General features: G+C 42.0%; 1 pseudogene; it reads right to left on the bottom strand.

Annotated features, from left to right (window-relative positions):
• Positions 1–8594: 8594 nt before the first annotated feature.
• The window catches only part of LOC133127122 (zinc finger protein 665-like), a 29868-nt pseudogene continuing 23562 nt past the window's right edge, over positions 8595–14900 (bottom strand).

The following is a 14900-nucleotide window of genomic DNA, read 5'->3' as shown; positions in this document are numbered from 1 at the left end:
TAGCTGCCAACTCTCACGCTTTCGGCGTGAGACACACGCATTTGCATGTGCGTGTGAAAACAGGCAAATGCGTGTGTCTCACGCCGAAAGCGTGAGAGTTGGCAGCTATGATACAGTGTAGGAGCTTCACTCCATGTTGTGCCCAGTGCATATCCATGTTATAAACAATTTCACTCTTTTGGTCATCACTGAAACTCCCCATACATTTTCAGAATCTGATGGGTTTATTTTACCAATGAGATACATTTCCTCACAACAGTCAGGACACTGGTCCACAATTGTGGGGTACATTACATTAATGCCATTCTTGTCCAGAGCGACGTACAGCTGATTAGACTGAACAGGAGACAATCCTCCCCTGGAGCAATGTTTAAGGACCTTCCTCAAGGGCCCAATGGGTGGGGATTGTGGCAACACAGAGGATCGAACTACTAACCTTGCGAGTCCCAGTCATGTACCATAACCACTACGATACAGGCCGCTACAAATATGTTTTACACGCCTTCGTATTCCCGTACTCTCTGAATCAAACATACCCTGCTGTTACGGAAGACATACACTCACCAAACACTTTATTAGTAACACCTGTACACCTACTTATTCATGCGATGATCTAATCAGCCAATCGTGTGGCAGCAGAGATTCTTGGTCAGCCCGGACGAGTAGAGAGTGAAAGGCAGAGTGGTACGACTGTCTTTGTAACGTGGTTTGATTATTGGCTGATCTAGACTCTCCGCATCGTGGTAATTATTATTTAACCCTATTGACATCATTTCAGCAACACCAGAAGGACAAGCACGCAGATACCTAAATTCCGTTGTTGGGTTAGCGTGGGGTTTTACAGTTCTAAGTTGTCTAATAGATTCATAAATTCCATTGCCGTGGAGTCGGCACTAGTATTAATATGAATATTCTTGTCCCCATTTAAAATTATTTGGTCATAAATAGTGAGCACAACGGACATGAGCTCAGAAAACTCAGGAGAAATACTGAGGACTGCTTAGGTGGCCGATATAATCTTAAAATAAGCACGGCTGGGTCAGCCTTAAGCACAAAGGCAAAATATTCAAAGGATGAAAATGTACCTTACACAATCTCAGTACAGCTAAACTGATGGGAGAAAATAGCATCTATTCCATCCCCTTTTCTGCCCTGTCTTATCGACTGGAGGAAGTTATAGTGTGGGGGACAAGCTTCAATAAGTGTTGCCACACCGTCATTGTTAAGCCAGGTCTCAACAAGAAACATAAAATGCTCATTCTTAGCAGAGATAATGTTATTAATATAATCTTATTTGTGAGTGAACTAACATTAAACAATGCCATACTAATATGGCCTGAAACAGACTGACAGTGGCTGACAGAGAGAGAGAGGTCTCAGGTTGGAGAGATTAGCAGTGTGTGTGGGATCTGCTGTTCTGTGTAGTCTGTGTGTAATAACAACAGACACTGACATTGAAGCCAGGGGGGGAGAGGCCAATTAAATAAATTTGCTGTTGCTGTTGCTCTCATCAGTCAAGACACTGTTACACAAAAGAGGGGGACATTATATTAATGGCATTTGGCAGACACTCTTATCCAGAGCAACGGACAGTTGATTTAACTAAGCAGGAGACAATCCTCCCCTGGAGTATTGCTTAAGGACCTTGCTCAAGTGCCCTCCGGCTGTGCGGATTCTATTGTGGTTACACCGAGGATCAAACCACCGACCTTGCGGGTCCCAGTCATGTACTTTAACCACCATGCTACAAGCTGCTACAAACATCTTTTACACGCCTTACATTTGCATACATTCAAATGTCTACAAATCTAGTGTGACCTCTGATTGCTGGTAAAGAATTGCGCCTATCCCGAGAACTTTGGATTGGGCCAAATCCCTAATGGTCCTGGGGCCTCACCCCACTCCCCCCTGGAGCCCAGTGGAAAATCCCCAGAGGGGGAACATTGAAACTGATAGCGGTCATTATCATATGTGAAGTGGTCCGATACACAAATTTGTTCTGTCTCCCTGCGTTAATGGCCAACACTGAATATTTAGAAGTCTCAGAACAATATTAAAATGGGAAAATGACGGGATTCTTTCCAACAACCGTATACTTGAGTAATAACAGGCACACAGTCAACTGAATCTACGTCCGACAGATACCACAGTACGCTTTTTAGGAAAAGCTGCTATCAATAGCCAACCACTTCACCTCATACCCCAGGTAGGAGGGGACACCTCTGGCCCCTGGACTGAGGGCCAAATCCTCAGCCAGCCTCAGCGGGACACTTCACACAAACCCAAGTGAGACTTCACAGCTATAAAAACCCGGACCTTTTTTTATATTCTCTGCAGGTATGATAACTAAACTGGTCCATTACAATTTTCGGTCGTAATGGTGGTTCCGTCACTAAATCGCAGTTTTCGATCGCTGGTTCGATCCCAACTTGATACTTTTCATGAAGGTTCCACGAGTAGCATACAGTTTTTCTTTTTGTTAGGGATTCATTATCCAATTTGATTTTGAACGTTTCCCGCTACGATGGAATTATTTTCAGCAGGCGATTGACGTTTATTTTTCCAATTTATGCGTTTGATTCATGCTGTGACAGGATATAACCTTGCATTTTTCCCCCATTTTAAGCCTACCAGACACCAAATCAGAAAATATCATACTTTATTTAATATGGGCTCCCTATATGCATTTTAACATGTTGGGCAGAGGTGCAGTATACGCAAATCGTTGAAGTAATCCTACATCTTTCTCAATGGCCTACGACATGCTCTAGATCATACATCAGATAGAATGTACTGGTACAATTCATTCATTGTCCAGGAAATAAGACACTTTGCAATTTGTTCCTAAGATTTATTTTAACTTTCATTTAACCAAGAAGACCAAGTGAGTAATGCTCTTTTCCAGCAGTCCTATGGGATACATAACAATGCGCAAATCATATCAGTACAAAATACAGAGAAAGAAGAATCACAATGACAAGATGAAGGTAAGAAGTTGATAAACTGAACGCATTACGAGAAACAAGAGCGTGTAATCGGCAATTAAAATCATTATCGAACCCTCCACGTTATTTCGGTGATCCAGTTTTCAGGTGTCGTGTACACGGTTCCAGTTATGAGCAGCGTAATGAAGCTGCTTTCACCTTTTCTGTATTCATACGACTGATCTGAAGTAATGTAGCATGACCATGAAAGCGAGTAGGCTAAGCTAACTAATCTAAAACATGAGACGGAACAGCATTACACCGTGTAAATAAATAGCGTGGACCGATTATTGTTATAAATCCACAATTTCGGAGACAACAGCTTATGTGTAGGCTAACGTTACGTGTAGGGCATTTTGCACGATAAGAAGGAATTTTAGGACTGCGCGAGCATGAAGTGCCTGAGCCTCAAAGTGTGTTTTAAAAAAAAGTGGTGACTAGTCTTCTTTTTTCAAAAACGGTATTACTCGAAACAACTTCCGCCGTGTAAACAAATTTGTAGACTACGTTTGCGGGTCAGGTACTCTTTTCTTGATTATCGGTAAAAAAAATAATAATAATAATAAAAATAATCTCAGGACCTCCCGTGTCGAATGTGCTTCTACCAAAACAAAGATAGCAATTAGCTTGAATGCACATCTGGCGAAATGTAAACAGGTAGGGACTTCTCACGGTAAGAAGAAATATTATGACAACGGGGAAACTTGTGTAAACAGTCGTGCGACTAATGAAATACCGCATTGAAAACTTCGCGTGAAAACAAAAAACGTACATAAAGACAATTCCAAGCTTACCCATATTTATTCCATTGATTTGATTTCTTGTGCTGATAGGCGAAGTTAATTCCAAATAAATAATCTCAAGTGTGTGTTAAACACAATAGGTCGTTGTTAGGTGAACGAAACGAAAGTCATCAATTCCACTCCGGAACTGAATTGGTTCTTTAGAAAAAGAAGAAAGTTTATTCGACCGCGGCTGCTAGCAGGCAGATGTTCTGGCCATCTGACATAAAAGCCTCTCAACCATTGTCCCTTGAACCGTAAGTGCAATGGTATCCACAGATTTTAAAAAAGAAAGAAAAAAAACCCGACAGAAGAAAAAATGTGTTCGTCTTTTTCTTTGTCTTCGGGTATTGTAAGGCTCATTCACCGCCACCTACTGGACTGGAGTGTGCCGCCCCAAAAGGCCCTTATTATCCCCTTCCACAGCAGTTTTTGTGTAACAAAATCAAACGCTTTACTGTTTAAGATATAATTGAACTGGCATTGGCGTAAAATGCTCATTATTTCATTGAACCAGGGTAACTGAAAGAAATTAAACTGAATCGTCCATCCTTGGCCCCTGATATATACAGCATAGCTGCCAACTCTCACGCTTTCGGCGTGAGACACACGCATTTGCATGTGCGTGTGAAAACAGGCAAATGCGTGTGTCCCACGCCAAAAGCGTGAGAGTTGGCAGCTATGATACAGTGTAGGAGCTTCACTCCATGTTGTGCCCAGTGCCTATCCATGTTATAAACAATTTCACTCTTTTGGTCATCACTGAAACTCCCCATACATTTTCAGAATCTGATGGGTTTATTTTACCAATGAGATACATTTCCTCACAACAGTCAGGACACTGGTCCACAATTGTGGGGTACATTACATTAATGCCATTCTTGTCCAGAGCGACGTACAGTTGATTAGACTAAGCAGGAGACAATCCTCCCCTGGAGCAATGCTTAAGGACCTTCCTCAAGGGCCCAATGGGTGGGGATTGTGGCAACACAGAGGATCGAACTACTAACCTTGCGAGTCCCAGTCATGTACCATAACCACTACGATACAGGCCGCTACAAATATGTTTTACACGCCTTCGTATTCCCGTACTCTCTGAATCAAACATACCCTGCTGTTACGGAAGACATACACTCACCAAACACTTTATTAGTAACACCTGTACACCTACTTATTCATGCGATGATCTAATCAGCCAATCGTGTGGCAGCAGTGCAATGCATAAAGTCATACAGAAACCAGTCAGGAGCTTCAGGTTATGTTCACGTCAACTATCAGAATGTGATCGAAGTGACTTTGACCGTGGAATGATCATGCTGCTTGGTGATTTTTTTCTCAATATTTACTACATCAGCACCACTTGGTCATGCATGTTAATGATGTTGGCTAGCTAACATTCGGGAAGGGCGCTGACATCTAACATTAACGTTACATTAGCTAGCATCATATGAATAAAACAACTTTGTTCAGGTTTCATGAATTATTTTTATATTCCAACATTGAGTTTACGTTTTAAGACCTTGGTTAAAATGACACTGAAAACACTGCCTGCTATTCACATTCCTCAACCCTATCCACACAGAACTAAGCTATTTGCTGTTGTGATGTCATGGTGATTTTATTTATTGCTTTCAGGATAGAACACAAAGAGTCCCACCTCAAATCCATGTGTCCCACCTCAAATCCATCACAGACCCCCTCCTGGACCCCCTGCAGTTTGCCTACAGAGCCAACAGGTCTGTAGATGATGCCGTAAACATGGCTCTACACTTCATCCTACAGCACCTGGACTCCGCAGGAACCTACGCCAGGATCCTGTTTGTGGATTTCAGCTCTGCCTTCAATACAATAATGCCAACTATGCTACAGGACAAGCTCTCCCAGCTGAACGTGCCTGATTCAACCTGCAGGTGGATCACAGACTTCCTGTCTGACAGGAGGCAGCACGTGAAGCTGGGAAAACATGTCTCTGACTCCCGGACCATCAGCACCGGTTCCCCCCAAGGCTGCGTTCTTTCCCCTCTGCTCTTCTCCCTGTACACCAACAGCTGCACTTCTAGTCACCAATCTGTCAAGCTCCTGAAGTTTGCGGATGACACCACCCTTATTGGACTCATCTCTGGTGGGGATGAGTCCACCTACAGGTGGGAGATTGACCATCTGGTGACCTGGTGCAGTCAGAACAACTTGGAGCTCAACGCTGTGAAGCCAGTGGAGATGGTTGTAGACTTCAGAAAGAACCCAGCCCCACCCGCCCCCATCACCTTGAGAGACTCCCCTGTCAACATTGTGGAGTCCTGCCACTTTCTGGGAACCATCATCTCCCAGGACCTCAAGTGGGAGCTGAACATCAGCTCCCTCACCAAAAAGCCCAGCAGAGAAGTTCAACCTGCCAAAGACAATGATGGTGCACTTTTACACCGCCATAATTGAGTCCATCCTCACCTCCTCCATCACCATCTGGTATGCTGCTGCCACTGCCAAGGACAAGGGCAGACTGCAGCGTATCATCCGCTCTGCAGAGAAGGTGATTGGCTGCAATCTGCCATCTCTTCAGGACCTGTACGCCTCCAGAACCCTGAGGCGTGCAGGAAGGATTGTGGCCGACCCCTCTCACCAGACCATTGGAAACACTCCCCTCTGGCAGGATGCTGCGCCACAGAAACAGCTTCTATCCATCGGCAGCTGGCCTCATCAACAAGGCCCGGGGTCTCCATTGTCATAGACTTTTATCCTTCCCCCATGAACTTTATATTTTATATTTTGCACTTTGACAATACTTCATATACCCCGCTTCAGCATCATGTTGTATTGTAAATATTTAGTTTTATTTTTGTATTCATAATCTACATCACATTCTACCTTATTTTATATCTATGTTTCTATTATTCTTTATGTCTGCATGCACCCACATACCTCAGCAAATTCCATGTATGTAAAAAATACATGGCGAATAAAGAGATTCTGATTCTGATTCTGATTCTGAGTAGTAGTAGGAGGGGCCTTATCCAAACAGGGTATTGTGGGAAGTGGAGTCCCACAGGGATCGGTGCTGGGGGCACTGCTCTTCCTCATTTACATAAATGATCTAGACATGGGCATTGAAAGTAATTTAGTTAAATTAGAGCAGATGATACATAAATAGGTTTAGCTAACAGTATGGACTGTACTAAAGTAATCCAGGAAGACTTAAACAGAATCCATAAGTGGTCAGAAATCTGGCATATGAAATTCAAGAACACTAAATGTAAAGTTCTACATGTGGGAAATGCAAATTTAAGGCAGGATTACTTCATGGGGGGTACGAAATTGGATAGTGCTCAAGTTGAAAAAGACTTGGGGGTAATAGTTAATGTGCGGTAGCAGTAAAAATGGCCAATAGGATGCTAGGATACATAGCCAGGAGTATTGAGTCCAAGTCCAAGGAAGTTACCTTTTACAATACTCTTGTTAGACCACACTTGGAGTACTGTGTGCAGTCAATGTATAAAATATGTATATGACGAACAGCAGTGAAGAAAGGTTACTAGATATTACTATTACACTAGAAATCCATCTCTTGCTTCATCTCTCCTAATAGCCCTTATCCCCAGATTTCTTTGGTGTTCTTTGGGAGGAATTAAATGACAAATATGGTTGTTTTGTCTCCGAGCAGAAAAACAATGCAAGCTTTATTTGTGTCTGAACCAGAGTTTTGTGCTCGGAAATCATCCCTTTTCCACAATGAACTAACTCAGAACCGAGCTACAGGAAGGCTGCCAGCACTCCTCCCAGTGAACTAACTCAGAACCGAGCTACAGGAAGGCTGCCAGCACTCCTCCCAGTGAACTAACTCAGAACCGAGCTACAGGAAGGCTGCCAGCACACCTCCCAGTGAACTAACTCAGAACCGAGCTACAGGAAGGCTGCCAGCACACCTCCCAGTGAACTAACTCAGAACCGAGCTACAGGAAGGCTGCCAGCACACCTCCCAGTGAACTAACTCAGAACCGAGCTACAGGAAGGCTGCCAGCACACCTCCCAGTGAACTAACTCAGAACCAAGCTACAGGAAGGCTGCCAGCACTCCTCCCAGTGAACTAACTCAGAACCAAGCTACAGGAAGGCTGCCAGCACTCCTCCCAGTGAACTAACTCAGAACCGAGCTACAGGAAGGCTGCCAGCACACCTCCCAGTGAACTAACTCAGAACCGAGCTACAGGAAGGCTGCCAGCACACCTCCCAGTGAACTAACTCAGAACCGAGCTACAGGAAGGCTGCCAGCACACCTCCCAGTGAACTAACTCAGAACCGAGCTACAGGAAGGCTGCCAGCACTCCTTCCGGTGAACTAACTCAGAACCGAGCTACAGGAAGACTGCCAGCACACCTCCCAGTGAACTAACTCAGAACCAAGCTACAGGAAGGCTGCCAGCACACCTCCCAGTGAACTAACTCAGAACCGAGCTACAGGAAGGCTGCCAGCACACCTCCCAGTGAACTAACTCAGAACCAAGCTACAGGAAGGCTGCCAGCACTCCTCCCAGTTTGCCTACCTGGAAATGTGAGATCGGCCTCTAAAACACCGTCAGGAAAAATCTCTCCTTTGTCTGATTTTATTTGTGGATATTGTTACACCTGTTCTGTGCGTTACCACCACCTACTGGGCTGGAGTATGGTCCTCAGGTTACCCTTTTACCACACACCATGATACGCTGCAGACAGCCCACCCTGGCGAGCTGGTGTGGGGGCTGAGGAGGAGGAGGGGGTGGGTTGTGTGGAAGTCCTGGTGGAGCAGTGAACCAGCACATCTTTCCACAATTGCCAACAAAACAGAGAAACACACTTGGGTTTCTTTTAGTTACCATGTTTATTTTCATATCCAAGCAGCTGTCCAAAAATTATTTCCAAACAAATACATTTCTGTCATTTCCATCATTGAAGCCATTTCATTGATACAAATATGAAATTTATTAAACAATAAAATCATATATGACAGTCCAAAAGATTTGGTACTCAATAAAAATGCAACCCCAGTTTGTCCCAGTCAGCGAGCTGTCCAAAACATAGTTTATTTGACAAGGACAGTTCAGCCACTCAACGGTACCAGAATTGGCTCCAGTAAATTTTCATCCATCATCTCTGGGCAGGAAATACTAAAAGGTGGCAGCTATCAATTTCACAATCAATATTGGTTCCAGATTGACTAGAAAACAAGAAAGGTTTGTGATCAAAGCTGCAGGGCATAATACACTTCATTACAGTGGAGCTTTCCTACATGAAACATGCAGGCAGGAGAGCCAGTCTTGTAGTAGCTCAGGAGCATTTATCCGAGGCTTTGCGGAAAAAAATTTTCCTTCTGAAAATGTTAATTTTAAAGTCTGAATTGTACAATTTCATTCTGTTTGTATCAGGTGATATTTGAAGGGGCAGGAATGTGCAAAGGGATTTTCATCTGCATAAACTGTCCAGAGTTTCCTTAAATCTTCCAAATTAGACTGTTCACCTGTCCAAATCTTCTCACACTGAAGGTGTTTTCACCTGTATGAATTTTCCTGTGCCTCCTTAAATTAGATGTACATGCAAAATACTTCCCACACTTAGTACACAGGTAAGACTTTTCAACTGTATGAATTTTCTGATGGAGGCTTAAATAAGATTTAGCTGAAAAACACTTCCCACACTACGTACATTTGTAGGGCTTTTCACCAGTATGGATTCTTTGATGTTTTCTGACACTTGATTGATCTGAAAAACACTTCACACATTGGGTACATTTGTAGGGCTTTTCACCAGTATGAATTATCTGATGATGGCTTAAATTAGATTTACAAGAAAAACACTTGCCACACTGATCACATTTGTAAGGTTTTTCACCAGTATGAATTCTCTGATGTCTGGTTAAATGAGTTTTCGAGAAGTAACACTTCCCATACTGCGTACATTTGTAGGGCTTTTCACCAGTATGAATGATCTGATGTTGGCTTAAATTAGATTTAGATGAAAAACACTTGCCACACTGATCACATTTGTAAGGTTTTTCACCAGTATGAATTCTCTGATGTTTTCTGACACTTGATTTATCTGAAAAACACTTCACACATTGCGTACATTAGTAAAGCTTTTCACAAGTATGAATTCTCTGATGTCTGGTTAAATGAGTTTTCCTGAAGTAACACTTCCCACAGTGCATACATTTGAAGGGCTTTTCACCAGTATGAATTCTCTGATGTCTGGTTAAATGAGTTTTCGTGAAGTAACACTTCCCACAGTGGATACATTTGAAGGGCTTTTCACCAGTATGAATTCTCTGATGTCTGGTTAAATGAGTTTTCGTGAAGAAACACTTCCCACACTGATCACATCTGTAAGGTTTTTCACCAGTATGGATTCTCTGATGTTTGGTTAAACTAAATTTATGAGGAAAACACTTCCCACACTGATCACATCTGTAAGGTTTTTCACCAGTATGGATTCTCTGATGTTTGGTTAAACTAAATTTATGAGGAAAACACTTCCCACACTGATTGCATTTGTATGGCTTTTCACCTGAATGAATTATCAGGTGTCTCTGTAAAACAGATGTTGTGCTAAAACACTTCCTACACAGAGTACACATGTTGGGCTTTTCCCGTGTATGAATTCTCTGGTGGATATTTAAATATCCTTTCTGAACAAAAGACTTCTCACACAGATGACATTTGTAGGGCTTTTCACCTGAATGAGTTATCTGATGATTGGTTAAAGCAGATTTCCTTAAGAAGTACTTCCCACACTGATTACATTTGTAGGGCTTTTCATCTGTATGAATTTTCTTGTGTTTGATTAAATATGATTTCTGTTTAAAACACTTCCCACACTGATCACATTTGTTGGGCTTTTCACCTGTATGAATTCTCTGATGGACCTTCAAAGCGTCCTTCGCTGAAAAATACTTCACACACTGATCACATTTGTAGGGCTTTCCACCTGTATGAATTTTCTTGTGTTTGATTAAATATGATTTCTGTTTAAAACACTTCCCACACTGATCACATTTGTAGGGATTTTCAGCTGTATGAATTCTCTGATGAACCTCCAAAACGGCCTTCGCTGAAAAATACTTCCCACACTGATCACATTTGTAGGGCTTTCCACCTGTATGAATTTTCTTGTGTTTGATTAAATATGATTTCTGTTTAAAACACTTCCCACACTGATCACATTTGTAGGGATTTTCAGCTGTATGAATTCTCTGATGAATCTTCAAAACGGCCTTCGCGGAAAAATACTTCCCACACTGATCACATTTGTAGGGCGTTTCTCCTGTATGAATTCTCTGGTGGATATTTAAAGAACATTTATGAACAAAAGACTTCTCACACAGATGACATTTATAGGGCTTTTCACCTGAATGAATTCTCTGATGTTTGGTTAAAGCAGCTTTCCTTAAGAAGCATTTCCCACACTGATCACATTTGTAGGGCTTTTCACCTGTATGAATTCTCTGATGAACCTCCAAAACGGCCTTCGCTGAAAAATACTTCCCACACTGATCACATTTGTAGGGCTTTCCATCTGTATGATTTTTCTTGTCTCTGATTACATGCAATTTCTGTTTAAAACCCTTCCCACACCGATTAGATTTGTAAGATTTTTCACCTCTCTGAATTCTCAGATGTTTGTTTAAATTAGATTTATGAGGAAAACACTTCCCACACTGAGAGCATTGGTGGGGCTTTTCACCAGTATGGCTTCCCTTGTCTTGGATGAACTCTGATGACTCATTAAGGCATCTCGCATGCTGGGTGGAACGGTCCTGTTCTTTCCCTGGTTTCCTGCAGTGTGGATTTGACTCTCCTGCACACTGCCATGGTTCAGTCTGGTCTTTGTGAACAACACCAGCTCCATTAAGCACAGTGTTCATGAGATCACTCACTACCATTTCACTGGGTTCACACTTCACTTCATCAGATTTAATGTCATCACATTTAATGTCCTGCAGGACACTGATGTGTTCGGCCTTAATGTAGCCTCCATCATCAGTCTCTGTTTTCATTTGGTCAGAATGCAGATGGGTTACATATCCTGGCTCTGTAAAGTCTAGGTTCTCTGTCTTAATAAGATCCCCAGTGTTGGTGGGACCCAGATCAGGTTCTGTTTTTATCAATGGTGAGTCAGTGTGGTGTACAGCACTGACCCCACTGTGTGCTGTAACACACTCTGGCTCCAGTGTGTTGAGTCCTGGTGTAGTACACTCAGTCTCTGACTCTGCCATGTGGACAGACTCCAGTCCACTGAGTTCCTCTTCTTTCAGTCTGATCCTGTGCTGCTCAGTGAGCTCTGGTAGTGTTGTCTCAGTGTCTGCATCATACTGCTGCTCAAAGGTGTGCAGAAGTGCAGCTCCTGGAGGGAAACAGGGGACGGGATTTAGCCTTAAACTGGTGTAACCACATAAGCTGACAAGTGAAGACAACAGAATCCATTTTTATTCCTGATTAGCATCATTATGTATGCTAGCTATAAAAACAAAACCTTTGGTTGAGGATTCAATTCAACTCTGAATTTATCATCAATGAACGTCAAAATTCCACTTTTTGCTAGTAAATGACATCCGCTTAAGAGATGTGGAGGCTTGCAAGTGATTTTCTTCAGCTCTTGTTAGATAGTGAGCCAAATACAAATGCGGCTGATGTTTCGTTTGGGCTGATCAATTTAATTTCCTGTCTTTTGAGGCTTTCGGCAAATGCAAACATTCATCTTAAAACTAAGTTTTTTTGTGATTAACACACTCTACAATATAAAAATAACACTTTGCAATTTGTGCACATCTGTTTAAAAAGTAAACAATTGCTTAAGAGATTTTCACGGCCGAGCCGTGAGAACTGCTTCCCAAGAGAAATCCAGACTTTTTAAAAATATTCTCTGCAGGTGTGATAACTAAACTGGTCCATTTCAATTTTTGGTCGTAATGGTGGCACCGTCACTAAATCGCAGTGTTCGATCCCAACTTGATACTTTTCATGAAGGTTCCACGAGTAGCATACAGTTTTTCTTTTTGTTAGGGATTCATTATCCAATTTGATTTTGAACGTTTCCCGCTACGATGGAATTACTTTCAGCAGGCGATTGACGTTTATTTTTCCCATTTATGCGTTTGATTCATGCTGTGACAGGATATAACCTTGCATTTCTCCCCCAAACTTATTGCTTGCATTTTAAGCATACCACACACCAAATCAGAAAATATCATACATTATTTAATACTGGCTCCCTATATGCATTTTAACATGTTGGGCAGAGGTGGAGTATACGCAAATCTTTGAAGTAATCCTACATCTTTCTCAATGGCCTACGACATGCTCTAGATCATACATCAGATAGAATGTACTGGTACAATTCATTCATTGTCCAGGAAGACACTTTGCACTTTGTTCATAAGATTTATTTTCAATTTCATTTAACCAAAGAAGACCGAGTGAGTAATGCTCTTTTCCAGCAGTGCTATGGGATACATAACAATGCGCAAATCATATCAGTACAAAATACAGAGAAAGAAGAATCACAATGACAAGATGAAGGTAAGAAGTTGATAAACTGAACGCATTACGAGAAACAAGAGCGTGTATCCGGCAATTAAAATCATTATCGAACCCTCCACGTTATTTCGGTGATCCAGTTTTCAGGTGTCGTGTACACGGTTCCAGTTATGAGCAGCGTAATGAAGCTGCTTTCACCTGTTCTGTATTCATACGACTGATCTGAAGTAATGCAGCATGACCATGAGAGCGAGTAGGATAAGCGAACTCATCTAAAACATTAGACTGAAAACCATTATACCGTGTATAATAAATAGCGTGAACCGATTATTATTATAAATCCACAATTTCGGAGACAATAGCGTGTGTGTAGGCTTACGTTACGGGTAGGGCATTTTGCGCGGGAAGGAATTTTAAGACCGCGCGAGCATGAAGTGCCTGAGCCTCAAAGTGTGTTTAAAAAAAAAAATCTGAAGTGGTGACTCGTCTTCTTTTTTCAAAAACGGTATTACTTGAAAGAACTTCCGCCGTGTAAAACAATTTGTAGACTACGTTTGCGGGTGAGGCACTCTTCTTGATTATCGGTAAAAATAAATAAATAAATAAATAAATAAAAAAAATCTAAGGACCTCCCGTGTCGAATGTGCTTCGACCAAAACGAAGATAGCAATTACATTGAATGTACATCTGGCGAAATGTAAACAGGGAGGGACTAAGAAGAAATATAATGAGAACGGGGAACGGGGAAACTTGTGGAAACAGTCGTGCGACTAATGAAATACCGCATAGAAAGCTTCGCATAAAAAATAAAACAAACGTACATAAAGACAATTCCAAGCTTACCCATATTTATTCCATTGATTTGATTTCTTGTGCTGATAGGCGAAGTTAATTCCAAATAAATAATCTCAAGTGTGTGTTAAACACAGTAGGTCGTTGTTAGGTGAACGAAACGAAAGTCATCAATTCCACTCCGGAACTGAATTGGTTCTTTAGAAAAAGAAGAAAGTTTATTCGACCGCGGCTGCTAGCAGGCAGATTTTCTGGCTATCTGACATAAAAGCCTCTCAACCATTGTCCCTTGAACTGTAAGTGCAATGGTATACACAATTTAAAAAAAATATCTTCATCTTCGGGTATTGTAAGGCTCATTCACCGCCACCTACTGGACTGGAGTGTGCCGCCCCAAAAGGCCCTTATTATCCCCTTCCACAGCAGTTTTTGTGTAACAAAATCAAACGCTTTACTGTTTAAGATATAATTGAACTGGCATTGGCGTAAAATGCTCATTATTTTATTGAACCAGGGTAACTGAAAGAAATTAAACTGAATCGTCCATCCTTGGCCCCTGATACATACAGCATAGCTGCCAACTCTCACGCTTTCGGCGTGAGACACACGCATTTGCATGTGCGTGTGAAAACAGGCAAATGCGTGTGTCTCACGCCGAAAGCGTGAGAGTTGGCAGCTATGATACAGTGTAGGAGCTTCACTCCATGTTGTGCCCAGTGCATATCCATGTTATAAACAATTTCACTCTTTTGGTCATCACTGAAACTCCCCATACATTTTCAGAATCTGATGGGTTTATTTTACCAATGAGATACATTTCCTCACAACAGTCAGGACACTGGTCCAC

The sequence above is a fragment of the Conger conger genome, chromosome 4, assembly GCF_963514075.1.
Source record: "Conger conger chromosome 4, fConCon1.1, whole genome shotgun sequence".
NCBI lineage: Eukaryota > Metazoa > Chordata > Actinopteri > Anguilliformes > Congridae > Conger > Conger conger.
This window is presented reverse-complemented; position numbering and strand designations above follow the sequence as displayed.